The following is a 15,989-nucleotide window of genomic DNA, read 5'->3' on the forward strand; positions in this document are numbered from 1 at the left end:
GTCCTCTGAATGGTTTTGCCATTGCACCTTGTAAAACTTTATCACCCTGTTCCTGGTCACTCTCTCCTTCTCATCCAAGATTTTTATAGGATGCTCCACATAAGACAGATCAGGTTGGAGCGGAAGTCCTTCTATTTCCACAGATTCTTCAGGAACTCGTAGGCATTTCTTCAGTTGCGAGACTGTGAAATACATTGTGAACTGCCGAGAGAATTTCCGGGAGTTGGAGACGATAAGCAACGGGACCACACTGCTGCAACACCTTGTATGGACCCACATACCGAGGAGCTAACTTGCCATGGACACCAAACCGATGTACCCCTCTCATAGGAGATACCTTGAGATACACAAAATCTCCAGCTGCAAATTCCAAAGGTCTTCTCCGCTTGTCTGCGTAAGCCTTCTGTCGACTCTGAGCTGCCTTCAAGTGTTCACGAATTATATTTACTTTCTCTCGGGCCTCCTTTATGAAATCAGGCCTGAAGTACCCACGGTCTCCTACTTCGACCCAGTTTAGTGGCGTCCTACACTTTTGTCCATATAAAGCTTCAAATGGCGCCATGCGAATACTCTCCTGATAACTGTTATTATAAGAAAATTCTGCCAGCTTTAAACAATGATCCCACTTCTCAGGAAAAGAGATGGTACAAGCCCGCAGCATATCCTCGAGCACCTGGTTCACCCTTTCAGTTTGACCATCAGTCTGTGGGTGGTATGCCGAGCTTCTGAGAAGACGAGTACCCAAACACTCCTGGAGTTTCTCCCAGAAACGAGAGACAAAAACTGACCCTCTATCAGAGATGATGGTGAGAGGAACTCCATGTAGGGTCACAATCCGATCAAAGTATAACTCCGCATACTTCTTTGCATTGTATCTAGTGTCCACCGGAAGGAAGTGGGCAGACTTGGTGAGACGGTCCACAATGACCCAAATAGAATCAAAGCCAGAGGAGGTGCGGGGTAAACCCACAATGAAATCCAGGGAAATATCCTCCCATTTCCAAACAGGAATGGGCAAGGGCTGCAGATATCCAGGAGTACGCATATGATCTGCCTTGATTCTACCACAAGTGTCACACTCTGCAACAAACTGGGTGATATCTTGCTTCATATAAGACCACCAGTACAGTTGACGTAGATCATGGTACATCTTGTTGCTACCAGGGTGGATAGATAGCTTGGAATGATGGGCTTCTTTTAGAATCTTCCTTTTCAGCTCCTCATTAGACGGAACCACCAATCTATTCTTGTATCTCACGACTCCCATCTCATCAATGCTAAAATGAGGTCCTCGTCCTTCAGCTAGCAACTTCTTGATGTGAGGAATCTCTTCGGGGTCTTCCTTCTGCTCCCGAATAATTTGCTCCAGCAATTCTGATGTCAATGCAATATGAGCTAGTACCTCTGTGTGGTGAAGTGACAAGGGTATTTCCTCCACCTGATGCGACTTACGACTTAAGGCATCAGCTACCACATTGGCTTTTCCTGGATGGTAGTGGACTTCCAAATTATAGTCCTTGATCAACTCTAACCATCTCCTTTGTCTCATGTTCAACTCAGACTGAGTGAAAATATACTTAAGGCTCTTGTGGTCAGTGAAGATGTGCACTTTGTTGCCCAACAAATAATGCCTCCAAATCTTCAGAGAGTGAACTACAACAGCAAGCTCTAAATCATGGGTAGGGTAGTTCACCTCGTGCTTCTTCAGTTGGCGCGAAGCATAAGCTATCACACGCCCCTCTTGCATAAGCACACATCCCCAAACCTGTCTTCGAGGCATCACAGTAAACATCAAAGGGCCTCTCAATATCAGGTTGAGCCAATATAGGAGCAGTGGTCAGAAAAGTCTTCAGGGACTGAAAAGCTTCTTCACAAGCTGGACTCCAAACAAACTTAGCTTCTTTCTGGAGCAGCTTAGTCATGGGCTGGGCTATCTTGGAGAAATCAGGGATGAAACGTCGATAGTATCCAGCTAGCCCAAGGAACTGACGGATCTGGTGTACAGACCTAGGAGACTTCCAATCCAATACATCTTGCACCTTGCTGGGATCCACAGAAACGCCCTCAGGTGTCAACACATGTCCCAAAAATTGCACTCGATCAAGCCAAAACTCGCACTTGCTGAATTTAGCATACAGCTGGTGCTCTCTGAGTCGAGTCAGTATTATCCAGAGGTGACGGGCATGCTCTTCCTCATTCTTGGAATAGATTAAGATGTCATCAATGAAAACTACCACAAACTTATCCAGCTCCGGCATGAAAACTGAGTTCATTAGGTACATGAAGAAAGCCGGGGCATTGGTGAGACCGAAAGACATCACTAGGTACTCATACAACCCATACCTAGTAGAGAAAGCTGTCCTTGGTATATCCTGTGGCCTGATCTTGATCTGATGGTAGCCCGATCGGAGATCTATCTTCGAGAACACCATGGCACCAGCTAACTGATCAAACAAAGTATCTATGCGGGGCAAGGGATACTTGTTCTTAACTGTTACCGCATTGAGAGGGCGGTAATCCACACACATCCGTAGAGTACCATCCTTCTTCTTCACGAAAATTGCAGGGCAACCCCATGGTGAAGAACTTGGGCGGATGAAACCCTTGTCCATCAACTCCTCCAGTTGTTTCTTCATTTCTGCCAGTTCTCTCGGAGCCATGCGGTACGGACGCCTAGAGATAGGAGCAGTACCAGGCTCAAGCTCAATGGAGAATTCTACCTCACGGTCCGGTGGCAATCCAGGAAGATCTTCAGGGAAAACATCTGGGAACTCACATACTACTGGAATGGAGGTAAGATCAGGAACGGCTTCAGCATGGGCAGCAATAGGTAAGACTGGTTCTGAGGGTATGATGAGAGACATCCTATCCTCAGAAGATGGAAGCCATAACTCTACACTTCTTCTCTTCATATCCAATACTACCCCATACGCCCGCAACCAGTTCATTCCAAGAATAACATCAATGCCTTGCCCAGGCATTATCATGAACTGTAGACGGTAAGTGTGGGTGGCTAATATCAAACTTACTGTATCCGTGCGGGTGTTGATGAACATCTGAGAACCCGCAGTACGGATCTTATAGGCATATGGTATAGCCAATAGTGATAAGTTGTGCCGCTCTACAAACCCCATGCTCATAAAGGAATGTGATGCACCAGAATCAAACAACACCAAAGCTGGATGGGATTCGATGGTGAACATACCAGCCATGACTGTCTCCTGCTGCACAACCTGCTGAGCATCCGTGAAGTGCACCTGACCCGATCTGCTAGGCACCTTCCTCTTGATGAAAGTCCTCTTAATCAGCCTAGAATTTGCAGATGGCTGAGACGGCTGAGCTGTCTGCTGAGGACACTCCCTGGCATAGTGGCCCTCCTTGCCACACTTGAAACAAGCACCAGGCTTGTTCCCGAATCCCTGACGAGGTGGGACCTGCTGTCCCTGAGTCTGCTGGGGCTGCACCTGCTGCTGAGGTGCCTTGTACTGAGTAGCAGAAGTATGTGATGCCTGCTGGGGTGACCGGAACGGAGGCCCGCCGGATGGTTGATAGGGCCCCCGCCTAACAATTTGCACCTTCTGAGTATGAGGGTGGCTGGAGGATCCAGCTGCCACCCTCCTCCGCTTCCAATCCGCCTGAGATGCCCGCTGAAAACCCTCAAGAGCAATGGCGGCGTTCATCAGAGCCCCAAAGGTCTGATAGTTCCCCAGGTACAGTTTCTCCTGAAGAGCAGGAGTGAGACCGCGAAAGAAGCGATCCTTCTTCTTGTCATCCGTATCCACCTGACTACCAGCATACTGAGCCAAGTGGTTAAACTAGGTCACATACTCCATTACCGTTCTGCTCCCCTGACGCAGCTCCATGAACTCGGTCACCTTCTGGTGGATAACACCAGCAGGTATGAAGAACTCGCGGAAGGCGGTGGAGAACTCCTGCCACGTTGCCGGGTGATCCGGCAGCTCCGCGGCCTGAAAAGTCTCCCACCAGGCACCTGCAGACCCCAAAAGCTGCTGGGACGCAAAGTGCACCTTCTGCTCATTGGCCACTCCGAGCAGCCAAAACTTCTGCTCCAGTGTGCGAAGCCAGTGCTCCGCCTCCAACGGATCATCCGATGGCGTGAACGTGGGTGGGTGGGTCTTGAGGAAGTCCTGGTAAGAGGACTGTCCCTCAGGACGGCGAGCACCACCCCCATTCCCACCGTTGCCCCCGGGGCCTCCACGGGCGAGACCCGCGACGGCCTGTGCCATAATCTCCATGGCACGAGCTGTCTCCTGACGAGCAGCCAACAACTCCACCATGACCTCCGCGGCGGACAACGGCGGAGGCGGTGGCGGCGGCGGGAAAGGATGAGGAACCAAAGGTGGAACCTCCTGAGCTCCCTCGTCGTCACGCTCAAAGGCCCGACCACTGTCACCATGGCCCTCGTTGGCCGCTCCCGAACTAGTGCTCCCATGTCCGGACCTCAGATTCATCTGTAAGAGAGACGAACCAACCATTAGGACACCTTCCTGATCAGGATCCAGGGATTTAAGAAATGGCAGCACATTTATTAAAGCATTCATTAAGTTAGTTCTACCAATTTACTACTTTCATTATACGTGAAGGGGGATTTCTAAATCAAGTAAGATGCTACTATATGATGCATGCTTCGACCTATACGTTCACTCAAGCCGGAATATAGCGGCATTCGTAACATTTTTGGCACATCGCACACTCACTTTCCGTATACTAAGCGATTTCTTACGCCACGTAAGTCAGTGTACCTGCAGAAAACTGATTAGATAAAACCAGTGCCGCTATCCTAGATACACCATATAGCTAGGGCTTATACTTAAATTACTTAACTTAATCGCATCCTACTTTTCGCAAAACTTTTGTTGGTCAAACTTTTAGTTTTGTAAAAGAGTGAGGAACTCATGACCATTATTGGCTCTGGTACCAACTGTGGCAGAACCACCCGGAATAGCGTACTTACGGAGGCGCTCGTCTTCCGCCAGACACTAAGCACCCCGAAAGCCACTACCACGAGCGGTATCCGTCGGGCACACCCCGAGGGAGAACCCGAAAGATCCACATTTATCCCAAGGATCCAATAATGAAAACGAGTTACAACACAAGTCCATCTCATACATTAGAGTTTCTTAAAAGTGCATTATTACAATACCAAATACAGAGTGCGGAATGATAAACAGCGGAATATTAAAAGATAACATCTAGCGATAAGATAACGAGGATTCCGTCTAAGCCCACCAGATGGATCCTCCACACAAGGAACTCCTCAAGCATCACCTGCAACAGGGGTAAATAAACCCTGAGTACACAATGTACTCGCAAGACTTATCCGATCAGTGGGAATACTTTCCCGACTCCAAGGAATATGCTAGGCTTTATGGTTGCTGGTTCTCTTTTAGCAAAAAGCAATACTAATAGTGAATCCTTATTGATACATTATTATCATCAGCCGGATTAAGTTTTCATCTAGTCAATCTATATAAGCATCTGTTCTACTTTCAAGCAAGGATTGAGCAATCGATATTGTTCCTTCTCCTTTTTCACTTCCAGTTCTTACTACGGTGCTAAACCGCAGACAAGCCGTACCGGATAACCCGGCGATTCGCGAATCAATGTACCCAGCTGGGTGCCCCGAAGACACACGCCCCGCTTGTACCCCAGGCACAAGCAGGACTAACCCACCACTCTCCTGTCCCGGGTGTCCAGGTCCCCGTCCAAACTTGGACTCCAAGCCCCCACATCCTGAGTCCCGGACTCAGTGCGGTGCAAGGACCTCCACCACCTCCTCTTCCCATCAGTCGGTCCGGAAAGAGCCGGATCCGCGACAAGAGAGCAGCAAGTCTTCCCTGCGCCCATACCCAAGTATGTGCTCGGGACAATAGTCTGTGACTTGCCTAGAGTCATATGCAACGACCGGTCCTTAATCGACACAGACAGGGAAAAAGTGTAACCGAGCTATGCCCTGTTGGCCGCAGGACACAACCCCTCACACCCACCAGTACCAACATCCACATCCCTGTCCGGTCACCATTTTTCCTTTCCATTATTTCATCATGATATCATAGTGTAATCACCTATTTGCGAGTAACGGCAGGTTACTCACGCTACCGACATCCTGAGCATAGCAGCTACTCGACCTGCACTAGTAGGACTCATGGTGGATATATCTATGCATGTAGTTTCCATAAAATGCCTGTAACGTAAATGCATATCATATAAATATATTCAGTGATCATTTAAAAATAGGGGTTATGCACCGGGGCTTGCCTTGGGCAGGCGCTGGGTCAGCAAAGTCAGCACCAACAGGCTCCTGGGCTCCCTCCTGTACGGGGATCTCCTCCTCGTACTCCTCGATCACCTCGTCGTACTCCGGCTCGTTAGCGGGCACGAAGTCTATCAGTTCGTGATCTACATGAAACAATGATGCAATGTTTAACAATATGACAACATCAACTCTTAAACTAAAAGTGCATCAATTTAATTACTAAGCTAATGCTACTGACCACGGTGCTAAGTTGTCTATTGTTATCGTCAACAAGTATGAAGTATGTCATTCATCATTATAGCAACTACCGGTATTTTTACTCCTAACGCTAATTTACGCTATATACAATAAAACAAGGGCAATAGCTATTTTATTTCGCAATACCTCCTAATGCTACAAAATTTACAGCAAGCACCTAATACCCTGGTGAGCCTACTGTAAAATTTTCAAAGCTAAAACTATTACCGATTTGCCACAATAATTCCTACCAATATTAATCTATATAAAGCTAAGCTTTCTAATTAAAATTTATGAGCCTATCATCATAACTGCTAACTGCAATCTAACTGTACTAATAAGTAGATGGTATTTTTGTGAACCTAATAAACTTGGTTTCACTATTTTTGGACATCTACACCATTTACTATCATTTATCAAAGTTGGATTCATAACTAAAATAACTAAGCATTTCTATTCTCAGGAAATAAAGAAACCGAAACATGCTTCGCAGCCCAAGGCTCGGCTCGGCAGCGGCGGCGCAGCGCAGGCCCAGCGCGGCGCAGCAGTGGCGCGGCCCAGCGGCGCGGCGCAGGCCCAGCAGCGCAGACGCCAGCGCGGCCCAGCAGCGAGTGGCAGCGGGCGCGTGCGCGCGCAGGCGCGGCAGCGGCAGCGGCTCAGCAGCGTGGCAGCGGGCCAAGCGCGGCGCAAGCGCAGCAAGCGCAGGCAGGCCGGCAGCAGGCGCGGCCCAGCAGCGCGCGGCGCAGGCGCCAGCAGCGGCTGGCAGGCCGGCAGCAGGTGGCCAGCGCGGGCAGCAGGCCAAGCGCGAGCAGCAGGTGGCCAGCGCGGCCCAGCGCGAGCAGCAGGTGGCCAGCGCGGCCCAGCGCGAGCAGCAGCCCACAGTGGCGTATTTCAACGTATTACGACTTTATTTTCCTACATGAAAGCGGCCACAAAACACGTGTGACATGGGGGTGACGTCATGGTGACGTCAACAAGCTAATAACAGCAGCGCACCATGCTTGCTCTGCTCTGCTCTGCTCGGCGATGTTCCGCCAGCCACGGAGAGGATACTACTGGGCGGTGGAGCTTCGAATGAGTGGGCAGAGCGATGCACAGCTGAAGAAGAAGCTAGCAGTGCGGTGGATTGAAATGGCAAGCTATGGATCAGTGGCTGGACGACGGCACAGACCACTATGGTCTTATGGAGCCGGCGGAGCTGCGCTTCCAAAATTGAAGCACAGTGAGGCGCTACAATCGGCGAGGTGTTGTCAATCGAGCTGCGGGCTGTCTCACGGAGCCAAGGATGCGACGAATTTCATTAACGCGCTACGGTCACGTCGAATTGAAAGCGAGAGGTTCCGTCGGCCATGGCTTCAATTAAGACATGGACTCTGTGCGGCATGGTTAGGCACCGCCATGGTCGTCAACGTACGCACCCGTGCACAAAACGACGGACACAACGAGGCGATCGTTCCGCGTGCGTGCAGCCAGAGCGAGTAAATGACAGCAGTACCAGCGCGGTGACGGCGGCGTATAGCGCGACCAAGGCACCGCGCGACATGACGGCGAGGCAGAGCTGACATGACTCGTGCGCAGAGCTTGCGTGCGGTGGCAGGCAACCGAGGCACAGAGGTGACCGTGGTCAGTGATGGCTTGTCCGAAGCAGGTGACGTGCACGGGTTTTTCTACAAATTACCAAAAGTGGCTTCGTCGACCCATTTATAGCTTACGCAAAATGACTTAAACTTCGAACGGTTTCGCGTCGAATTCCAATTCCGAGCTACCTGTTTCATTGTCGACTACTGAGTTCGTACTACAAATTTTATTAAAGTTCACATACACGATCTACATCATTTTTATTTAATAAAAATCCATTTAAAATACTGAACAATATAAAGCGACATGAAACTTAACATTTATTTCCCGTTTCAGATAACGTTTCAAATGTCATATATTGATTTATACTTCAATTTACACACATATGCACAAATACATGATGCTCCTGTGATGTTTTAGCAAAACATTACAATATAACACCGGGGTGTTACATTCCGGTACGCTGCTGAGGGAAATCTCGCGCCAAATCTTTCCCCACCTCCCTATGTCGCCGGTGTCGTCGCATTCCATCCCTCAGCGCCGGCGCTGGTGTCCGCTCCCGTCGTAGGCCGCAGAGCCCTGCGCCGCACGGCCGGCTCTGGGGAGGTGCCCTGCCTCGCTAGGTCAAGGCGGCCGAGGAGGAGCAGGGCTGCGCCGCCGCGGTCCTCGTCAGGCCCCAGCGCATCCATGTATTGCTCGTCGTCTACAGGTCGCCTGCCTAGCTTGTCTGCGTCCACATCGGGCAGCGCGCCGCAGATGAGGCCCGTCTCCGCTCCCAGGGAAGGCCCCCGGCTGCATGATGGCACCACTGTCATCCGTCGTGCCTTGCGTCGTGGAGAAGAGGAACTGCTGCTTCATAAGCAAACCCACTAGCCACTGCTTGCAACCTTTTGGGTCTGATGATTGTCTGGTGAAAAGGTTCACTCCAATATCTCAATTGTTCTCAGGGCAAATTATTGAGTCTAACAATTTTGGAAACGGCAAATTCAGGTTGTAAGATTCGATGGATATGAGGCTGAGAAAGTTAAATCTGCTATCTGCATTCTGCAATTTTTAGGAACAGGTTTTACACAAAGGTTACGTATGAGGCTATGATGTAGTAGTGGCTACCTTGACAGAACAGGTTTTACAGAAAGGTTACAGATAGTGAATAACAATTGTCTGCTATCTGCAATTTTTAGGAACTGAAGTCTTAGAAAAGCTTGGAGACTAACTGAAGTCATTGCAGTATGTCCTGAAATGTTTCCTGAAACTATGTATGTGTGAACTTGGAGAGGAACTGAAGTCATTGCAGTATGTGTGAGCTTGCAGAGGACATACCCATGTAATGCTTCCTGAAACTATCTAAATAGTGTGAACTTACCGTATGTCCTTGAACTTTCAGTTAAGTTTCTGTGTTGTTAAGTTTCTGCATGTACTGATTTCTGAAACTACAGATGGCATGCAGTTTCTGTACTGCAGAAAACTGAATGTGCCGTTTTTTTTTCTAGAAAATTGGATGGCATGCAGTTTCTGAATGTGATGATTTTTCCTGAAAACTATATGGCACTTAGAAAATGAATAGCCTATTTATGCATGTTTGTTTATTCGAGCACATATGGTAGCAAGTTGATATTCATGCTTGAATCATTTTTTATCAAACGGCAACACAATGGTATACAAATTGATATTCACCATTTATCTTGGCAACATGCGAAGCATTAAAATGCTTGCAGACGACCCCTCGTCTCTGAGTTATATGCTCTATCTTTTTACTTATCTATACGTTAGATACCAGTCTCTTAGAGACGACCTTCCGTCTGTGGGTTGTACATGCCCTAATAGCAGTATAACACTATCGCATGTTAACCTGAATGTGTAAATAAAAAGTACAAAGACTTGTCACAATAGTTTCTACAAATTTGCCACACCTAAGTTTTGCCATGTTCGCTTGGCTGATAAACCATGGCTGAAAGTACTGTTGGCTGATTTGTTGTGAGAGAAAAATATTGTTCGTTGGCTAAAAAAGTACGGCTTATAAGCCAAGCGAATAGGACGATAAATTCATAAAAATACTGTTTGCATTAATCTCAGTAAAGGTGACTTGGTCACATGACTTGGCTACGGCACCATCAAAGAACTGGATAACAGTGAGCCTAATTTGAACTTCAAATCTATCGATGAATCATTCACTACAGCAACCACAGACCTCCTTAAGCCACATGACTTGGCTACGGCACCATCAAAGAGCTGGATTTCCTTATTCAACCCACTGGTTAAATAACCAAAAAACAAACTGAAACTGTTTTGCACTTCCGATATGAGGACCTCTATAGTCGCCTCAACTGCATCATCAAGACGTGCTAAAGTTAGGTTAACTGCACCACAATCACCAGGGATGCGCATTGTAAATGGATAATACCATAAGCCTGCAAGGCCTATCATTGATGCACCATCAATCAGATTTAGGTCATCCTTTTCTTGTTCACTTGTGTTGATCCTCATGTCATATTCGATTAGAGCAAGGTCCATCATATGGACCCCTCGCTTAGGGCCAGCCATGTTGACGAGAGAACCCTACAAATTATTATATTCAGTACTTCTTCATATTAAAGTAGGAAATATCTAAAGCTAAATGCTTCCCTTATGATGTTTCACTTGTAACAACATTTGTTTAAAGGAATATTTTACAACTGATAACCAAGATCTTTGTCACGTATGAAACAAAATGGTTACAAAGTGCATAATGTGGTTAGAGAGCCAGGAAATCAGCCTTCATTATTCATATGATTTCGTTCAAATCCCAAATATTTACAAGAGCCTGTGTGAAATGAGAAGAGAAAAAAGATGACTTTAATTTATTGGTGATGGGATCATTAATGCTATGAATTTTCATATGCCTATAAACAAAAGAAAAATAATTTTTGTAGTGTACTGAGCAGCAACCAAGAGTCCAAAACTACTCGGTATGATTTTGTTTGGAATACATGATACTCCCTTAGGGCAGCTCCAGTGTATGCAGAAGCGAACGGAGGGGAGAGAGAAACACGGTGAAAAATCGATTTCACATTGGAACAGTCGAACCGTGGCAAAAAGATTGGGTTAGGAATCAGTATTGGTCACTGTATCACTTTCGTTTGTATTTGATAATTATTGTCTAATTATAATCTAACTAGGCTTAAAAAATTCGTCTCGTAATTTACCATCAAATTGTGCAATTAGTTATTTTTTTATTTACATTTAATACTTTATATATGTGTCCAAAGATTTAATGTGATGAAGAAAAAGTGAAAAAACTTGCAATCTAAACACGGCCTCGGTTCGACGGTTACAGACGGTTCGACGCAAGAGCAATTAAATACTATAGTTTTCACGCATGCTGCCATGCAGGAGGAGGAGCACCGCTTTGATCTGTATTTTGTTTATTGTTTCGTACGAGTTTGGCAGACAAAAAGCGAACTCCACACTGGAGCAGTCTTTGGTTCGCTTGCATGCCAATTAAATGGTGCCTTCGTGGCCTGACGCATGCGGCTCGGTTCGATGCTGACACTGGCGATGCTCTTAGTTTCAAAAATTAAAATCTTTTTCTCATAGTAAACCATCATTTCATAATTTAGTACTCCCTCCGTCCATCAATGTAAGGCATGTTTTGAAAGGAGAAAGTGTCTTCAGAAGTAGATTTTGACCTTCAACTTCTCTTACATTATATTGTGAATTGCTATGAAATCAACATCGTCTTAAAAGTATTTCTTGAATCAATCTATTGATGCAGCTTTGGTACATTAAACATGCATATAATTGGACTACTGTTGGCCAAACCTTATAAAGTCCAGCATTTCAAAATAAAAATACGCCTTACATTGATGGGCAGAGGGAGTGGAGGCTTATACGATCCAAAGTATTATATACTACTATTCCAATGTTTGGGCAGATAATCACATGGAAGCAATTTTTCGGATATATATCTACGGAGCAACACAATAAACTAACCCTATATATAGTTATTGATCAAGGAATTTTTTTTCAACGACAAAGGAGAGTTGTATGTGATTTCATTAAGAAGAGAATAAAAACAATGGAGGAGAGGCAGAGCGGCAGAGCCTCCTCCCCCAAGAACTTGCAAACTGAGCTTTGTGTTCCACTAAACAATTCAAAAGCACAGTTAGTAGTTTAGTACAACAATCATAATCTGTCCCAACTTTAATGATGTAAAAGAGATTAGTAGTTATAGTGTACTATCGAGTGTATGTAATGTTCCAATCTCATATGTTCTATCTATGCATGTGAATAAGTTAAGCCTTACATTATGAAATGAACAATGTAACTTAATTAAGGAATAAGCCTACTTAACCCCATAAGTATCAAGGTTCATCTGCCTATAATACACTTATGTACAAAATCAGGCATTTGGCTCCTGAAGTATTCCATACCATATAAATCTATCGTCTAAATGATTCTTAAGGGACGGGTTTTGGTGGGCCCATGTTGCAGTGTCCACCTAACAAGCCATGTGGGTTAAACCGCCTCCAAAGCAGCTCCAACGTGGTTTATGCTTGAGGAGATTAAATAGATAAACTGATATTAGGGGAAGTTAGGTAGACTTATCCCTTGAAATAATGAAAGGTAAGTATGGATATGATCATGTGCACCTGCTTCGCAATGATGGGTTCATCCCTGCTAAAATTGACAACATAATTAAGCAATGGATCCACATTATCCCTCACTGCTATGTACCATATAACTCTACTAAACCACCATCCACAGAAATTTCAGCCAAGTCTAATGACAAAATTTGCAGCATGCCACTAGGCTGATGTCGAATGCAACTTCCATCGTGAATGATACACTCTGTGGGATCTGATAATGCCATTGCCTCCAACCGAGCTTCATAAAAAGTAAAGTCATATTGTAAGTTTGATGGAATTTAACACAGTAAAAAAGTGATTAATATTCGAAAAGTAAATATGCTATTTGAGGATTACATGGACCTATTGGAAAATTTTCCTTTCCATCTACTAAGCAGAAACAATCTATGTTCTTTTTACTAGGAATCGTGCTACCTCAAGAGTTCTTTAGAAACACCCAAGGAAACCATTGCCTCGAAAAGCTTGTCGGCTGCTTCCAGTGAAAGTATTGAGCATGGGGCTAATGAGAACTAAAGGGAGGGGATATCAACACGAACTGCATGGCCTCTTTTGTCCCAAAAAACATACGACGTGTGTCATGTATTTAGATGAGATTGGCGTGCTAGGAGTTGACTCGGATGATTTCCAGTTCATTGGTCCTACAAGTCAATAACTGTGTGTGCATTCATCACTCAACTAAGAAATTACTCAGAGCAGCAGCGAAACAAAGAACTGCATGGCCTCATTCCACTTTCATATCCAACATGAGGTCAGAAGCAATTGATGTTCCACACACAACAGTAAGCAGGAGGTTAGATGAGCATTGAAGAGGGTTAGGGTGGTGGGTTCAACAAAGAAGATGCAAACAAACATTGATATCAATCAGTGAGGCAATCTCTCTTTCTGTGCAGGAAGTACTTTTGTAAAGCATAAAAAAAACAGTTACAATATTTCTAGTTAAGTGGTGCACATTTTGGAAAGTGGGAATGTGATCCTCATACTAAACAGGGGCATTGGAAGGTTCAGTTGGCTCCTTTCAGACCTAATAGTCCTTTAGGTTATGTATAGTATGTGAACTGTCCGAGGACTTGTGCTATTGCTAGTGTCATGCTGGCAAACTTGAAAATCTTGTATTATTAGCAGATTGTGGCTGCATGCACGTATGTATACTTTAAAACCTAATGGTAACTACATCAGCGTGACTGCCCATTTTTTTATTGTTATTTGCACTTATATCTGTCATTTTCCTGTGTATTCTGTCGTTCAAATACACGCTCAGTGGCTTTGCACTTATATCTGTCATTTTCCTGTGAATTCTGTCATTTAAATACACGCTCAAAGGCTGTGTCATGGTCACAGTTTTACTGCAGGGTTTGATATGGAAGTAAATTTCTGGAAGAAAGCATTACTTTATTCAATTTCACATGGGAATTTAGGCATTTATGCAGCTACATAGCATGGAATAGGGTCCTAGTCCATGTCATCAAAGCTCTACATGCCACCACAGCCTCTCCCATCAGGTAACATGGCAAATTGCTGTGTGCAAAACGGTGCCAAATTGAAGGGCTTGCAAAAGTAAAGTGCAAGGTTTTTGTGGAAGCGCTAACTATCGTCCAAGTCTCATGACCTCCAGTGCAAGTAACTTAAAAGAGTGCAAGGAGAGAAAGGTTTGCACATGGCAGGCAGTGCTGCATGGCTCCTTATATCAATGATCTCCAGGATCACAAATTCACAATTAAACATATACAGCTTTAGGATATGGAAACAGAGATGCTATGTTTAAGGAAACAAATAAAAATAGGAAAAAAGTTTTTTTTCCACTTACTGTCATTACGGTCTGCAGTACAATACTGTTTTTTCCACCATGTATCGCCCATGCCCCTGTATATAGAACCGTCACGGTGTCTACTTCTTGCAAGTACATTATTCATCATCACTGACAACGATGCCCTTATGATCCTCAGTTGTGCTCCTTCCATCTTCCTCAGTGACAGTGTGCTTCACAATTTCCCCACTGTAACACCCCGGTGTTATATTGTAATGTTTTGCTAAAACATCGCAGGAGCATCATGTATTTGTGCATATGTGTGTAAATTGAAGTATAAATCAATATATGACATTTGAAACGTTATCTGAAACGGGAAATAAATGTTAAGTTTCATGTCGCTTTATATTGTTCAGTATTTTAAATGGATTTTTATTAAATAAAAATGATGTAGATCGTGTATGTGAACTTTAATAAAATTTGTAGTACGAACTCAGTAGTCGACAATGAAATAGGTAGCTCGGAATTGGAATTCGACGCGAAACCGTTCGAAGTTTAAGTCATTTTGCGTAAGCTATAAATGGGTCGACGAAGCCACTTTTGGTAATTTGTAGAAAAACCCGTGCACGTCACCTGCTTCGGACAAGCCATCACTGACCACGGTCACCTCTGTGCCTCGGTTGCCTGCCACCGCACGCAAGCTCTGCGCACGAGTCATGTCAGCTCTGCCTCGCCGTCACGTCGCGCGGTGCCTTGGTCGCGCTATACGCCGCCGTCACCGCGCTGGTACTGCTGTCATTTACTCGCTCTGGCTGCACGCACGCGGAACGATCGCCTCGTTGTGTCCGTCGTTTTGTGCACGGGTGCGTACGTTGACGACCATGGCGGTGCCTAACCATGCCGCACAGAGTCCATGTCTTAATTGAAGCCATGGCCGACGGAACCTCTCGCTTTCAATTCGACGTGACCGTAGCGCGTTAATGAAATTCGTCGCATCCTTGGCTCCGTGAGACAGCCCGCAGCTCGATTGACAACACCTCGCCGATTGTAGCGCCTCACTGTGCTTCAATTTTGGAAGCGCAGCTCCGCCGGCTCCATAAGACCATAGTGGTCTGTGCCGTCGTCCAGCCACTGATCCATAGCTTGCCATTTCAATCCACCGCACTGCTAGCTTCTTCTTCAGCTGTGCATCGCTCTGCCCACTCATTCGAAGCTCCACCGCCCAGTAGTATCCTCTCCGTGGCTGGCGGAACATCGCCGAGCAGAGCAGAGCAGAGCAAGCATGGTGCGCTGCTGTTATTAGCTTGTTGACGTCACCATGACGTCACCCCCATGTCACACGTGTTTGTGGCCGCTTTCATGTAGGAAAATAAAGTCGTAATACGTTGAAATACGCCACTGTGGGCTGCTGCTCGCGCTGGGCCGCGCTGGCCACCTGCTGCTCGCGCTGGGCCGCGCTGGCCACCTGCTGCTCGCGCTGGGCCGCGCTGGCCACCTGCTGCTCGCGCTTGGCCTGCTGCCCGCGCTG

The 15,989-nt window shown here is 46.0% G+C and overlaps 1 pseudogene; it reads right to left on the reverse strand.

The window, feature by feature from the left end:
* Positions 1-10,192: 10,192 nt before the first annotated feature.
* LOC136507343 (uncharacterized) lies at positions 10,193-14,617 on the reverse strand (annotated as a pseudogene).
* Between the last annotated feature and the right edge of the window lie 1,372 nt (positions 14,618-15,989).

Source organism: Miscanthus floridulus, chromosome 15 (genome assembly GCF_019320115.1).
Source record: "Miscanthus floridulus cultivar M001 chromosome 15, ASM1932011v1, whole genome shotgun sequence".
NCBI lineage: Eukaryota > Viridiplantae > Streptophyta > Magnoliopsida > Poales > Poaceae > Miscanthus > Miscanthus floridulus.